Source organism: Periplaneta americana, chromosome 5 (genome assembly GCF_040183065.1).
Source record: "Periplaneta americana isolate PAMFEO1 chromosome 5, P.americana_PAMFEO1_priV1, whole genome shotgun sequence".
Taxonomy (NCBI): Eukaryota; Metazoa; Arthropoda; class Insecta; order Blattodea; family Blattidae; genus Periplaneta; species Periplaneta americana.
The window spans coordinates 94,958,519-94,975,029 of record NC_091121.1 but is presented as its reverse complement, the minus strand read 5'-3'; positions in this window follow the sequence as shown (position 1 = coordinate 94,975,029).

The window sequence follows — 16,511 nt, the reverse complement described above, 5'->3', positions numbered from 1 at the left end:
AACTTATTTTGCATCGAAACGATACATTTCCGGACATGGATTCCAATCAAAACTTTATCTACTTAGTCCCCTCTACAACCCCTGGAAGTTTGTAATAGGAATTATGAAACACCCTGTATAGTGTACATTCCTTTACAAATCTTACTCATCTCACTTCTGCTGTTTGTATTTCATCTCTATAACTTATTGTAATTTTCAAAATTCGTTTTCACGTTAAACAATTTTGAGTACTGTAGTTTCTACAAAATTTTATTTGAGTTTCTTTTGATCTTACATAGGAACTACATTAATTAGCTCATGTTGAAAATTCCCTTCAAAATGTGCGCACACTAATATCTCCATAAGACATAGAGAAATATACTAACTGTATGATGACTGTGGAAAATTACTTGAAATGTTCCATTACCAAATAACACCATCAGTGGCGAATCGTGAAGTCAAGGCCAAGACGTAGCACTATACAATTACTTTAATTTCTCTCAAGAAAGTGAGCGTGGCTAGACATCATTCCTTGTTTTGATATTATTATTATTATTATTATTATTATTATTATTATTATTATTATTACTATTATTATTACCATGGGTATTATTATTACCATGGTATTATTATATTATTATTATTATTATTATTATTATTATTATTATTATTATTATTATTATTATTATTATTATTATTATTATTATTCAGAATAAAATTCTATTTGTTAACTTTCAAAATGTAATTCTGTGGTCTTACAGTATAATACTTGTAAATGTAAAATCCAGCTGCTCGCTGTTAATTTAGCCACTGTTCTGTCCCGAGAAAACACTGTATAATTTGCTTTTCCTCAAAGCTCAGATGTAGGAAAGGTTTCAATTTAAATTTCCCAACATCACACTGACACACTTCGTTACAGTCACCCATTTTCACGTTAAATAAAACAACAAAATAAAACTTCATCTTCTCACCCATCTGAACGAAACTTGCGTGATTCACGTGTCACGAAATCATGCTACACTGAAAAGCTAAATTGTGAAAGGTATGGATTTTCGAATGGTGAATAACAGTGTCGATTTGGCTGTTGTGCTGAAAAATATCACTGTCGGAAAAACCATAAAAATAAACGCTCAAGCTGGCAGAAAGCTGTGATAATCGTAAAGCATGCAACGTTACAATCTGCTTTTATGGCACCCAAACTGACTGGTATTTTACCCTAATAAAACCCATCTCTGCTCGGCGCTTTTCTGAGATCTGTGAACAGTAGTACACTCCGAGGCTTCAGTAGATATTTTTATCGCATACTGCATGCAGGGCATATAATTGCTTGCAGTTTAACTTGATATATTTATACTAAATACAGTAGTATTTAACATTTGCGTGGAAAATATAACTGTAAAAATAAGTGTAATAAACTTGTAATAAAAATAATAATAATAATAATAATAATAATAATAATAATAATAATAATAATAATATCTTAGAGGACACTCGGGAGGATATTAAACGAAGAATAAATATGGGAAATGCCTGTTATTATTCGGTTGAGAAACATTTGTCATCTAGTCTGCTGTCAAAAAATCTGAAAGTTAAAATTTATAAAACAATTATATTTCTAGTTGTTCTGGATGGTTGTGAAACTTGGAATCTCACTTTGAGAGAGGAACAGAGATTAAGGGTGTTTGAGAATAAGGTTCTTAGAAAAATATTTGGGGCTAAAAGGGATGAAGTTACAGGAGAATGGAGAAAGTTACACAACGCAGAACTGCACGCATTGTATTCTTCACCTGACATAATTAGGAACATTAAATCCAGACGTTTGAGACGGGCAGGGCATGTAGCACATATGGGCGAATCCAGAAATGCATATAGAGTGTTAGTTGAGAGGCCGGAGGGAAAAAGACCTTTAGGGAGGCCGAGACTTAGATGCGAGGATAATATTAAAATGGATGTGAGGGAGGTGAGATATGATGATAGTGACTGGATTAAGCTTGCGCAGGATAGAGATCGATGGCGGGCTTATGTGAGGGCGGCAATGAACCTGCGGGTTCCTTAAAAGCCATTTGTAAGTAAGTTGTAAGTAAGTGGGATATTCTGCATCGCAGTAAAGTGTTAAAGAGCTGCCTGCTCATACATTATGCCACTGTTACTTGGAGGCATTGCATGGTCCGGCGGACTCCCACTGTATTACGTATTCACTCGCAGCGATTCTCAAAGAGAACGCTGCTCTTACGTCAAAAGCATCGCGCTTTGCCGGAAAGACAAAGTTCGGAATTCAGTTTACCGAACAAACAAGTACACGTTCTAACTAGTCCGCGCTTCTTGGAATCAGTTCATAATGCTGTGGTTAAAACGTGTCATCCTGAATGCGAATTCATTGTGAGAGAGGAGTAAATAGACAGAGTGGCTCAAAGTACTGAACCGAACTCAATGATAAATGCTCCTTGCCAATATTGTACAGGTTTATCCAACCAGCCTTTGGGCTTAGGCATTTACGTTTCTTGCGCTGAGATGTCTGCAATAGAAAACTTGACATTTAAAAATGATAGTCTTGTGAGATGGGTATGTGAATTAGCAGTAGAACAGAGGCTCTTTTGTCGGTAGGTAAATCTTAAAGTGGTAGGTTTTTCTGTCGGTAGATTGACAGTTTGGTAGATAGGCCTACTTCTATCGCTAGGTAGGTCTACCGATAGACCGACAGATCAGTAGGTACTTATGTAGGTGGGTAGACCGGTAGGCGTATGTTTCTATCGGTAAGTAGACCTTCCGGTATATCGACAGATCGGTAGGTACTTCCACCGCTAAGTCATCAAGTCGATAGGTAGGCTTGCCAGTAGTTATCGACATATCGCTTGATAAGTCGTGAGATTGGTAGGTAGGTTTACCAGTAGGTCGACAGAACGGTAGGTACATCTGTCGGTAAGCCGGCAAGCCAGCTGATTCGTAGATTGACAATTGCTAGTTAGGCCTGTCGATAAATGGACAGTTCGGCGGGTAGGCCTACTTCTGTCGCTAAGTCACCGCTAAGCTTACGTACCGACCGTACGTAAGCTTTCCAGAAGATCAACAGATCAGTCGATACTTCTGTCAGAAAGTCGTCAGTTTGGTAAGTAGGCTTACCACGTAGGTCGATAGAACGGTAGATAGGTCTATTTTTGTCGGTAAGTCGGCAGGTCGGTACATTGACAAGTTGTTAGCTAGGTCAGCCGATAAATTTACAGATCGGCGCATTTCTGTCGGTAAATCGCCGAGGTAGGTAGGTAGATTTGCCAGAACGACAGATCCGTAGGTACTTCTGTCGGTCAGTCAGCAGATCTGTAGTTCGACATATTGGTAAATACACTTGCTGACAAATTGACCGATCAGTAGGTACGCCTACTTCTGTTGATAAGTCGCCAGATCGGTAGGTAGGCTTACCAGTAGGTCGACAGATCCGTAAGTACTTTTGTCGATTAGTCAGCAGATCTGTAGTTCGAGATATTGGTAAATACACTTTCTGATAAATTGATAGATCGGTAGATAGACTCACTTCTGTTGGTAAGTCGCCAGGTCGGTAGGTAGGCTTCGGTTAGTCAGCATATCGCTAGTTCAACAGATTGAAAAATACACTTGTTGACTAATTGACAGATTGATAGGTACATCTGTTGGTAAGTCGGCAGGTCGGTAGATTGACAGGTTGGTAGCTAGGCCAGGCGATAGATCTACAGGTCAGTAGGTAATTTGTGGGGGAATGTGTTATTGAACTGTGTCTATTATTTCGTGGTAATTGGGGTCCAATGCGGCATTAGTCTTTATGTAACTACTGTCTACGTTACATAATTTTTTACATTATATTCGACTTTCTATTTCCGTGTCCATAGGTCTATAGGTTCCTAGATAAGTTTCTCAGCAGGTCGGCAGGTTGGTAGTAGGTATGTCTATAGGCCAATAGGTCGATAGGTTGGTTTGTAGGTAGACTGGCGTTTAAAGATATCTGACCTAGAATTTCTAACTACGGAATAAGTCAGAAGCAAAAATATAAGAAATTGGCAAACTTTGAAACAGTTATGCTAGTTCTCAATAGATGACACTATTATGTGCGACGTTATTTCATTTTCGGAAACATTGTTACTTGCAATAAAATCCGACTATCCACCAGACTATGTATTTCTTTTTATCGCACGGTCACAACACACGACTGCAGTGCCGCTGTTTACGTTCCACTTACAAAATGGTTGCCAAGTAGATATATTTTTTCTTAAATCTCTGAAGATCTTCCGGAAAACTATATCTGGCCTACTAACGTTTCATACATTCTTACTAATTTGTCGTTTGTTGAAAAATTATACATTTATGTAGTAATGCAGGCGCTAGTATCGCCTTATGACATGAACATAATATACTGTATTTTAGGTATATAGTCCCATAATTCCCCTTTGGAAGAGAAGTGACTTTAAAGAGCATTGAAGAACTCTCCTATGAGTTCTAACTTACCCTCTTTACGATCTTCACATCTTTAGGTCCTAAAAGCAGTAATTAGCGTGTCAAGAGGTCCACTTCGAACGTAGTTGTTAAGAAAACTTTGAAGAAATGTTTCGTTCGTGACTTTTTCCACGACTGGGTTTGTCTTTCAGCTAGTGGTAAAGTGACTGATTGAGTCAAGACGTAGACCTATGCAAGAATGAAGAAATTTTTATCTTAGACTCTACTGATGAAGGAAGCAACTGAGGAAAGTAAAGGAAGACGATATTAAAGATAGCCACGATTCTCACGTAATTGGCAATTGGTAATGGGAATAAGTGGATAGTTAAGAAGCTCTTAAAGTGCAGTGCACTAGTCTCGCTGTACGCCGTCCCATTGAAAAGAATTATTTACAAAAGAGAAAACAGAACAAAAAGAATATGTATTCTATCAGAACATGAGAAAGTATTCTAAGTGCCTTCAATGTCTAGGCGGTAGGCTGTCTGAAACAGTGATCGCCAAACCATCCTAGGTAATAGATCATGATGTAGTACCTAAATCACATGTAAATACGTGCTAATTTAAAGTATAAATAATGGTTTTCTAACATAACTTTTTGTACAACTTGATGTAAAATCTCTCCGAGTTTCGGAGAATGGTCAGTGCAACTCGATGTGTGCGCCTCGAGCTACCCTGAAGACATCTAAAAGGTACTCAACTTTCTGCCAAGTGTTCCATAACATTTGTGGAGTGATTAGCGCAGCTGTATTTATAATGCGTTGTCTCAGTTTCTCCAAAGTGTCAACTGTTCCACGTTGGTACACAACACTTGTCACAAAGCCCCAGAGGAAGGTCAATGGGCGTCAAGTCGGTTGACCTAGGTGGCCAGGCAAGGGTTCTCCTCTTCTGATCAACCTATTGGGAAAGTTTGCATTCAAGAAGCCACGCACTGCTCCATGTTGCTGAAAACCCGATTCTGGGAGGAGTTTACCAATAACAAAAGTTCTGCAACATGTCCAGATACACATTCCCTGAGACTGTTGCCTCGATGAAGAAGAATGGTCCAATGACGGAATGTTCTACTGAATGGCGCCAGACTTGTTTCCACGATAAACGTTAGTGCGTATGCGCATGAACATGCAACTGTTTTTAAACCATTGATGCATAAATTTGGACAGTTTCTCTATCTGTCAGATGTAAATCACAACGATAGCTTCAGCTGAACTTAAATGGTGAGCATTTATTTCTCAATCCCTCTAAGCGGGACACGGTGTATTAAAATGCCGAGCTGTCGACAGAAAATATATGTTTCAGTTTAATGACTTATCTAATTTTTATAAAAACAAATATTATAACATATAATAATTTGCTTTTATTCTAAATATCTTATGCAAACGTTTTGGCCTATTGGTATGATCAGGCTATAAATTACAATATATAAATGTTTATCCATGTCAATGTTTGGTTGCAATAATGATTGACAATAAAATATTACATGCAAGAGATTGACAATAAGATAAAAACTAGTAAATCAATAGTTACAAATACAGAAAATTGTAAATACAATGTATAATACCATATATATTAGACTATAGACCTAAAATAATATAAAATATAACACAAAGTGAGGAAACAAAATAATAAAAATCTAGGAATAAGATTTCTTCTAACATTTCATTATGATAGTCGGAAGCACTTTTTTGTTCATCAAGCATCAGATAGGCACCAAGAATGAAGCCTACCTCATAACCAGCATGCAAAATAATTAAACGCTGACCAGCGTCACCGTTAGAAAAAATACTAGACGCACTATCATACTACCAATAACTTTTTTCTACTCTACTATGTATCCAGATCTCTTCAAAGATTTCGTCCAAATACACCATTGGCCTTATCTGCTTTTATATTTTATTTTTCCGTACAAATCGGAGGTAGGTTTCTCTCTTTGCAATTATGTCATTTAGTTCACAGAGAAGCTGACGATTATCTTCACATTTCTTTTTAATCTCTGTAGTGTGAAGGATTTTTCTCAGTATTCCTTTGCTGCCTGTAAAATATATTTTCTCGTTACAAAAGATGTATAATTTATATAATATACGGATTTCTTTATAATTGTCATACTATTACCACAGTCTAGTATATACAGTCACGAAGCTTGAGTTGTGAGGGTATATGCTAGGAACAATAGAATGTACAGGTCCAATTTCGCATTGTCTGTGATGAGGCGATATTAGAGATCCTAGTGGTTAGCAACTATCTATGGATGCATATTTACTACGTATTGAGCTTCGTGACTGATACTAGATTGTGCTACTACTTTAAAAATGGGCACATTGGAGTGTATTTTTTATAATCATCAAATTCACAAGTGGAAACTCTATTACATTTTTTTGGAGAAAATATATTAACTCCCTTCATTTCAGCTCCTTAAACTTCTATAAGCAGTTTGTTTATCATAGGCTTGCTTAGTTTTAACGTTCTGCTGGCACTTTCAATAGGTTTCTCAATGAGTAATTTTAGTCCCTGCTTTTCAGTATCGAGAAACTTTATTACATTAAAGGCCATACGCTTAGCTTGACCTTGTAAAAACGATAGTACACGTTTATGTTTTCTTCACATGACTACACCAACTCAGTAGACACTACTAGTATCACATTAGAATCAAAGATGGACTGTACTGCATAGGTGACGTAATAGTAACACACTGTATATTAGTACACTGGCGTTAAGAAATATATTACCTCCAATTCTATGACCGTGTAAGCGAACTTTCTAACCACGAGATAAGTCATGACCAAAGATACTGATAAACTTTGAAATAGTTCCGTTACTTCTCAATAGGTGGCCCTATTATTGGGACGAGTAAAAAAGTATTTGGGAAAACGTTGAAATAGATTAACGGTCTTACTAATAAACATAGCTTTCATACTAGACTTATGCAGAGTTGAGACAGAAAACATTACTAATAAACCATGCATAAGCGATGGATAGGGTAAACTAGGGTCTGTTGGACAGTCGGGCATGTTGGACACTCTGTACTTTAACGTGTTACCTCGCCACTTGTGGGCACCACATTCTGCTAGAAGTCAATGAAGGAAGTAGCCACGAGTGGGGCTACTTCCGTCATTGACTTCTAGCAGAATGTGGTGCCCACAAGTGGCGAGGTAACACGTTAAAGTACAGAGTGTCCAACATGCCCTACTGTCCAACAGACCCTAGTTTACCCTATATAAACAGTCTGTAACTATACAATGGGAATTGCTTTGCTGTAGTTATATACGACGAGCACAGAATACATAGAGCAGACAAGAACAGCTTTGGCGGTGAAGCCGCTCTTGTGGACAGTCACCATCATGATGCTACCAAAACATTGGTTCCCGCTTAGCACATGGACAGTTGATTGCAGTGTTGCATCGTTGTTTCAATTCATAAATGAACTAATTTCAAGATGCCTACATATGGAATTCCTATTACCATAAGATCTTCTATAACGTAATAGCTATTTTGCAATGTTTTGATAGCAACAAGATGGCGTCACGTCCATCAAAGCGGCTTCACTCCTTCCAATGATATTAAGATGCTAGTGTCTATGTATTCTGTTCTGTGCTCGATGGTTTATACACGAAACCACTTGTTCAAGCGTTGTATATAGAGAAAAAATGGCCGCCCCTCTAACAGCTGTTCGTATCGACTGTCATTTTATGATGATGGTTGCCTTGTAACCAGAGAAGAACAAACTAAATAACACAGACTAATTAGAATAATATTGCTGTAGCTTATACTCTTTGTCCAAAATATAGTGTGGAATCGATCAGAGCCAGTTGTACTATCGATACTTAACACAGCACACTAAAGTGCTCCACCGGATGCAATAGAGAACCTCAGATATTTTATTACCTTTCGTAATGAAGTAATAACGAAACTATGACGTAGTTGTGTAATAGTTATACTGTGTTACACGACGTATGTAGTGACTATTAGTAAGAATTTACACACCACTTATAAACGAGCTACTCATTATATAAGTATAAGACAGTTAAACGTTTGTATATAGAGATTTTATTAGTAAGACCGTAAGTATATATTATTCTCATACTTGACAGTATCAATGGTTTACCACTAAATCTAGTGTTTTTTTTTTTACAATCATTAGAGAGAAATGAAATATTGAATTTTATAATGCGGGTATATTTATGTACTGTTGGCGACACTGATAGTTATCTACGCCATCTATTCATAGAAGTAATGACTAAAGAATCCACACTTACATGAACAGATTATCGATCACTATCGATTAGTAGGGTCAGGTATCTTTGAACGCCAGTGTGCAAGACGCTACAGTTCCACAAAGAGGATGTTCGGGTAGTATAAGGTAGTTTGGCCCTATAGGCATTTTTCGTACCACGTTCATTCACCACACTTTCATCAACGCTATGATTTACTCATTGATTCTAACAACCGCCGCAATTTCAATTTTTTTAACTTAAACATTAAATAATATACATTTTCTTATCTACGTAGCGACGACTGGCACTACAAAATGTTTAGATTTGTTGTGTACACAACATCCCGAAAGGAAGGAGTTTAGAGAACTGAAGTTGTGGATTTGAAACTCAGGGACATTACAGAGATACGCTCAAGAAGTTCTTAACAACTATCGAATCTTAAGAGACCAACCTCTTGTAGCAGTGCTCGCGAGCGTTCTGCAGTAAAAGTTGTAAATCTGCTGACAATAATCTTACTTAATCTAAGCTGTTATGCTACGCTGTTTATGCATTAAATATGTATTTTAATTTGCTATTTTACGACGCTCTATCAATTGCGCTGTTACCTTGCGTCAATGGAATCGGTGATAACGAAATGGTATTTGATAAGATGAGTCTGAGGACTTGCCATGGAACTACCTGTAAATTGCTTTACAGTTAGGGAAATCCTTCGAAAAAAATTAAAGAGGTTATCGACCCAGGTCCGATTGGAACTTCATGTTCGAGCTTACATAATCACTGAAAATTGAAATCACTGGTGCCTAAAACATATGTAAGAAGTGCTTATTTTGCCTTCTTCAATAGTATAATAACCTATGGTATTTCTGTATTTAGTATATCTAAGTTTCTCCTTCTACAAAGAAAAGCCTTACGTATTTTAACTGGTTCAGCTTATGATGCGCACTGTAAGCCATTATTCATAAATGAGGCTATTCTGACTGTTATTAATCTTTACATCTCCACTTCTTTGCTGAAGGTAAAGAAAAATTTAGCAAATTATTATCACAGATCTGATCGTCATAATTACAATACAAGATACAATTTTCATATGACTGAATCTAATGTTAGACTGGAAACAACTACAAAAACAATTTATGTCCATGGCAGTATCTATGTTTAATATATTACATAAGTCTGCACACACTGTTAGCTATAACACATCTAAGAATGTTTTAAAACGCTGGATAATTAATCATCCCTTTTATAATATTAGTGAATACTTTGAGTCCTCTGTTAATAACTTATGTTTCTAATATAATCTTATTCACTCTGTTTTATTTATATTATGACTATGTCCATGGTATGTTTATAATACTCATGACTTTAATACAATCTAATCTAATCTAATCTGATCATGGAGAACTTACTCCTGAACTATGCAGATGAAAGAAGGTTCGTGGGAAAATAAGCGAAGTGTAGAGTATTGTTGAAATTAAATTTCTAAAGTTGAGGGAAAGAGAAAGGAAGTGGACACTAGAAGAAACCGACTCACACTTATGTGGAACATTGTGTTACCTCATGAATTAAGTTTCGACTTAAGAGAGGAACGACAGGCAAATTTCTAGATTTCTTGTCTTACTTGGTTATTTAACGACGCTGTATCAACTACGAGGTTATTTAGCGTCGATGGAATTGGTGACAGCGAGATATTTGGCTAAATGAGATCGAGGATTCGCCATAGATTACCTGACATTTGTCTTGCGGTTGGAGAAAACCCCGGAAAAAACTCAACCAGGTAATTAGCCCAGGTGAGAATCGAACCCGCGCCCGAATGCAACTCCGGATCGGCAGTCAAGCGCCTTAACCGACAGAGCCGGTGGCTAAATTTCAAGAGATGAGGGAAAGAGGAAGAAGGTGGATGCTGGAAGAAATCCATTCATATTTAGATCACCCATTCTTTTCGGAATAAAATTCTTGATATTACAGAAAATATCGATCTGCAATGTTTCAAAATGCACTTCGAATGAGGCGAAGAGAAGGAAAGTTGACAACACAGAACTAAGGAGATAGTCGAAATAAGTACAGAGAAATCTCTCTGAAAGACCACTCCTATTTAGAGACCACTTCATTTAGAGACTGATTTTTCTCAGAACTGATAACTATACATAGATTTTATATAAGTTCTAAACGATATTTTAATTTTCACATAAACCTGCAAAAAAAAATCAATTTTCGTACATTGTTCAATGTTCCTCATAGAGTCTTAGTAAATGAGCCGATCGTTTTCTAATGGAGGCTCGACTACAAAGAACTTCAGTATTCCGACTAGTTTCATTATAGAGGAAATGCTTGAATTTTCTCCGAATATTTGACTAGAGTTGTCATTCTACTATTGCTAATAATTGCGTAAACATCATCTCTTTGTTTCTTATTATCTCTGTAAATTAAGAGACAAATTACATTAAAGATAGCATTATATTAAGTGAAAATATATTTAAACTTTAAGTGTTCGATGTATTATCTTAAGAAACGAAGTTTAATTTCTTTTCTATTTTCATATTTCGAGTCCGTTAGAAAAAAGCAGCAATTGAAAAAGGGATTAGTACGACATCTGTGCGCAACTGTTGGAAATGTTCTAGTTCATCGCTTCGGTGCTAGGTGGCAGGACGTACCGTTTCAGAAGTTCTGTGTTATGAAAGTGGTTTTTATTATCGACACAAAAAATACTACTAATTTTTCAGTTCAAAATTCATTCGATACCGGTATGTGTCATCCGATGCTTTGGTTTCATTTTATTTGTAGTATCTGAACATCTCTAGTTTGTTGTCTAACTTGACAAAATTTTATTCTGATGGAACGTTTGATGTTATTTTCATTACAACAAATTGTATTTGCCGTTAGTTATCTGAATAATGCGTTGTAAATAGAAAAGCCATGATATTTCACTGCATAATGTATAAGTAATCCATTATATAACTAAAATTTTTATAATTTTGGCAATATTTTTACTGGTATATTACACGACAGGTCAAGAAAAAAAATAAATATTAACATTAAAACAAAAATGTGAACTTTTAACATCATCATATAGGAATTAGCTGGTTGGATGTGCATTGAGGTTTTAGAGTAGTATTAATACTGTTATGAAGCAATGCCTCTCAATCCAAATCGCTGCTACAACGAAGTACTAGTTCGTTTACTTGGATGAGAGTCTACGCCTAGTGTCAGGACGAAAACAAGCCCAGATAGATTTATATCAGGGTTTAAGCCCCGGTCGCATTTTTCGCATTTTGCTACTCGACTTCTAAAAATTGAACAAACTTTGAACGTAAATGTTCAAAAAAGATGCGACAACCACATTGGACTTTAGGAACGAAGATGGTAATGGAGAAAATAAAATCAGAGATGTGTTCGAACTAATCTGAATTTAAATTAAATTGTAATGGCATGGATAGTGTTCAGAAAGATATTGAGAGATAGAGTTCAGGAATTTATTTTAAAACGTTGGTGCAATTCATGTAAGTTAAGTGAACAATTTCTTCAAATTGATTTATATAATTCCATTGCATACATTGTGACCGAAGTTTTAGTTGCATGAATCTTGTAAAAACTGAAATTAGAAACCGCCTTTCAGTAAAAAGATTTAGCACTCTAACAATAAATCTTGAAGGGCATACTAATAAAAAATTTCAAGTTTAGAGTGCCCATAAAATAACGTACTTTAATGTGATCTAAATTCAGCAGTAAATGATTCTTAACGTACCTACGTCTATTGATTTATATACATAAAGATATCTAGAATGTAATAAAATGGATTGAAAGTAATAAAACTCCAAGAAACAAATTACAAAACTTTTTGTTTCTGCATACTTTATTAATGTTATCTTTTTGCACAATTATTTATAATATTCCACAAGTATTTCGCAATTCGCACAAATATAATTTTTCATTTGCGCATTTTTTGGGACAATTATTTATTTTCTAGTTTAAACACTGATTTATATAGAGTGTAGAAAAAAAGAAGAAAAAGGAGTAAGAGAAGAAAAAGAAATATTGCATGAGAATATATTCTGCAAAACATTGGGCCGATTTTAATGGTAGTTTTATAGTAATAACATAGCTCCTAATTATGCATTCATTCATTTCAAAGTACAGCATTTCAAAAATATAAAACTTTCATAAAATTAAAACGTTATAAGTGTCAAAAAATGTTTTTAAAAATGTAATATATCAACAACAGACGGATCCGTTTCGACATCGGTTTAGTGTCATCATCAGTGTGTCTCGAACTACTGTCAAATTTTTAAATTAAATACACTACTCAAAATTGTCTCTAATAATCTTAATGAATTACATTCCTGAGCGTGAGTTTTACTCTTTCAGAGATGTGCTAGAATACTGATTCTTATTCTTATTTGCATAAGCGTTTTTGCTAGCAATAAATTCAAGGGTGTAAAGTCAACAACACTAACTACAAATATAAGGATTTTCAGAAATCAAGGAAAACAGTGAGTAACTATGTTTACATAAAGATATAGCTTTATTTTTTAAGAAAATGGAAACATTTTTGAGGTAAGTTTATAAACAAAATTAATTTCTACGACAATAACACTTATATACATATTAATTAATTATTATTAATATGTAGTTATACAGGGTTATATAGGGTCCGGCAATTGGTTCTAATTAGCTTAGTAGAGCTGTAAAATTAAATGAGAGTAGCGAAAATTAAATGTTGTCAAGGCAACATGAACTTCCGAACATGCAATTTTGTTAATCATAAATGCTTGGCCAATTAATTTACGCATTTTTGTGGTATCAGTATATATTGAAAGTAAGTCCATAATTGTACCTATTTTTAAGAAGGGAACAAGACTAACTGTGGTAACTTTCGAGGAAGATCACTTCTGTTGACGTCATACAAAATTGTGTCCAATATTCTTTTGAGAAGATTAACTCCTTACGTACGTAGATGAAATTATTGGAGATCATCAGTACGGTTTTAGGCGTAATAGATCGACTATTGATCAGATTTTTTTGTATTCGACAGATATTGGAGAAAAATGGGAATATAAGGGTACAGTACATCAGTTATTCATAGATTTCAAAAAGGCATATGACTCCGTTAAGAGAGAAGTATTACATAACATTCTTATTGAATTTGGTATTCCCAAGAAACTAGTTCGATTAATTAAAATGTGTCTCAGTGCAACTTACAGCAGAGTCCGTATAGGCCAATTTCTATCTGATGCTTTTCCAGTTCACTGCGGGCTAAAGCAAGGAGATGCACTGTCACCTCTACTTTTTAAGTTTGCTTTAGAATATGCCATTAGAGAAGTTCAGGAGAACAGACAGGGTTTGGAATTGAACGAGTTACATCAGCTTCTTGTCTATGCGGATGACGTAAATATGTTAGGAGAAAATCCACGAACGATTAGGGAAAACACGGAAATTTTACTTGAAGCAAGTAAAGCGGTAGGTTTGGAAGTAAACCCCGAAAAAAAAAAAAAACAAATTATATGATTATGTCCCGTGACCTGAATATTGTACGAAATGTGAATATAAAAATTGGAGATCTATCCTTCGAAGAGGTGGAAAAATTCAAATGTCTTGGAGCAACAGTAACAAATATAAATGACACTCGGGAGGAAATTAAACGCAGAATAAATATGGGAAATGCGTGTTATAATTCTGTTGAGAAGCTTAAGTCATCTAGTCTGCTGTCAAAAAATCTGAAAGTTATATTACCGGTTGTTCTGTATGGTTGTGAAACTTGGACTCTCACTTTGAGAGAGGAACAGAGATTAAGAGTGTTTGAGAATAAGGTGCTTAGGGGGCTAAGAGGGGTGAAGTTACAGGAGAATGGAGAAAGTTACACAACACAGAACTGCACGCATTATATTCTGCACCTGGAACATTAAATCCAGACGTTTGAGATGGGCAAGGCATGTAGCATGTATGGGCGAATCCAGAAATGCATATAGAGTGTTAGTTGGGAGACCGGAGAGAAAAAGGTATTTGGGGAGGCCGAGACGTAGATGGGAGGATAATATTAAAATGGATTTGAGGGAGGTGGGATATGATGATAGAGACTGGATTAATCTTGCAGAGGATAGGGACCGATGGCGGGTTTCTGTGAGCGCGGCAATGAACCTGCGGGTTCTTAAAAGCCATTTGTAAGTAAGTCCGTTGATCAAACACAACGTCGATTTCGCCGTGACAGAGACATTGTGTTGGACATTGTGCCACTGTCACATATTCTGCGACACAAAAAATGAGGGCAGGCCACAAAAGGGAAAACAGAGAAGTAGAACTTAAACTTAGAAGGATTCAATCCGGCATCGGAACTAGAATCCGTGTGGCTTAATAGATAAAGCGTCAGCATGTAGAGCTGAAAATCCGGGTTTGGGTCTCGGTGCCGGAGAGGAATTTTCTCCGTTCTACCCATTCTTCACCATTATTTTTTGTTTTAATATTATTAGAAATTCTAAGGTTGTATCTTTCTGTTACTCTCTGAATCAGGTAAGAAGCCATCTGCAATCGTAACAATTACGTCAGCAGTAATAATAATTGCCAAAATAGTTATAGCAATGATTGTTCTTCTCATTGTAATCATTAGGGCTGAGAATTGTATGCTGTTACACTGTACTTCGTGCGCCTCTGGCTTTAGGTAGCGGTACGTAATTGCGTCGGGGTGGGGGATTTTAATGTGTTTCATTCAGCAGTGAACTTCAGTTGATCGATTATATTACGACCGAATACTGCTATTCGTAACCGACAACATTCAACGTCTTGTAAAGAAGAATAATAGCAAGATGCCGAGGATAAAATTTGTGACTTAATTTGTAATAATGATACAGATTTTGAGATAAGTAATATTTGTGTAAAATATTTCAAATATACCTCCATTGTTTCTGCAGAAGTGGAATGAAGTTTCTCTGGATATGAGGCTGTGCTTTCTAGCAAAGGCAATCATTCTCCATTGAAAATTTGAAAATGTGGTTTGTTATTCACTGCAACAATATATGAAATAAAAAATTATGTAAAACAAAAGCGTAATACACTATCATATTAACATTGTGAAATAAGAAGGCTGATACGTTTTGTCAATGTTATATTGGATATATTTTCTACAGACGAAAAATTACATGCAGTCAATGATATTGTGACAAAACTGAATAGTTGGAACACGAAATAGGAAAAAAATGTAGCAAACAAGATGAAAAAAAATACTGGATAAACATTATGGACATTTAGCTTTATGTAAAATTTGTGACAATTTCAAATGAGGAAATTTATTAATAATGATACAGACTATGAGACAGGTAATGCTTGTGTAAAATATTTAAAATTTGTCCTCATTGTTTCTGCAGAAGTGGAACGAAGTTCTTCTCAAAGTAAGGCAACATGTAATCATTCTCCTTTGAAAATTTGAAAATGTGGTTTGTTATTCACTGCAACAATACGTGAAAATCTTTTGTATTGCCTCTACTATTATATATTGCCCTTCAAGAATTTCGTTAATCGTTAGTTATAAGTCATTACTTGTGTTATTATTTCAATTATTGTACTTGTTCCTGAATCACGTATGTAACTCGTAACCGTAAATCATTGCTTGTAATATCCTTTTATTACTCTTAACTGTTCCATTGTTCATGAATTAAGTATTAATTTGAAAGTGAAACACAAACTTTGTTATATTAATGTATTATTGATTATCTTTTTAAGGTCGTGTATTTATTCTGAAACGGTTAGACATTCTTGTATATCTTTTGCATTGATTATTCCTCAAACATCTCATTAATCTTTAACAGGATCCATTTTCATTAAGGTGCATTCTTCTACATAATTCATGTGAATTATAACCTTGACCACAATTTTATATTA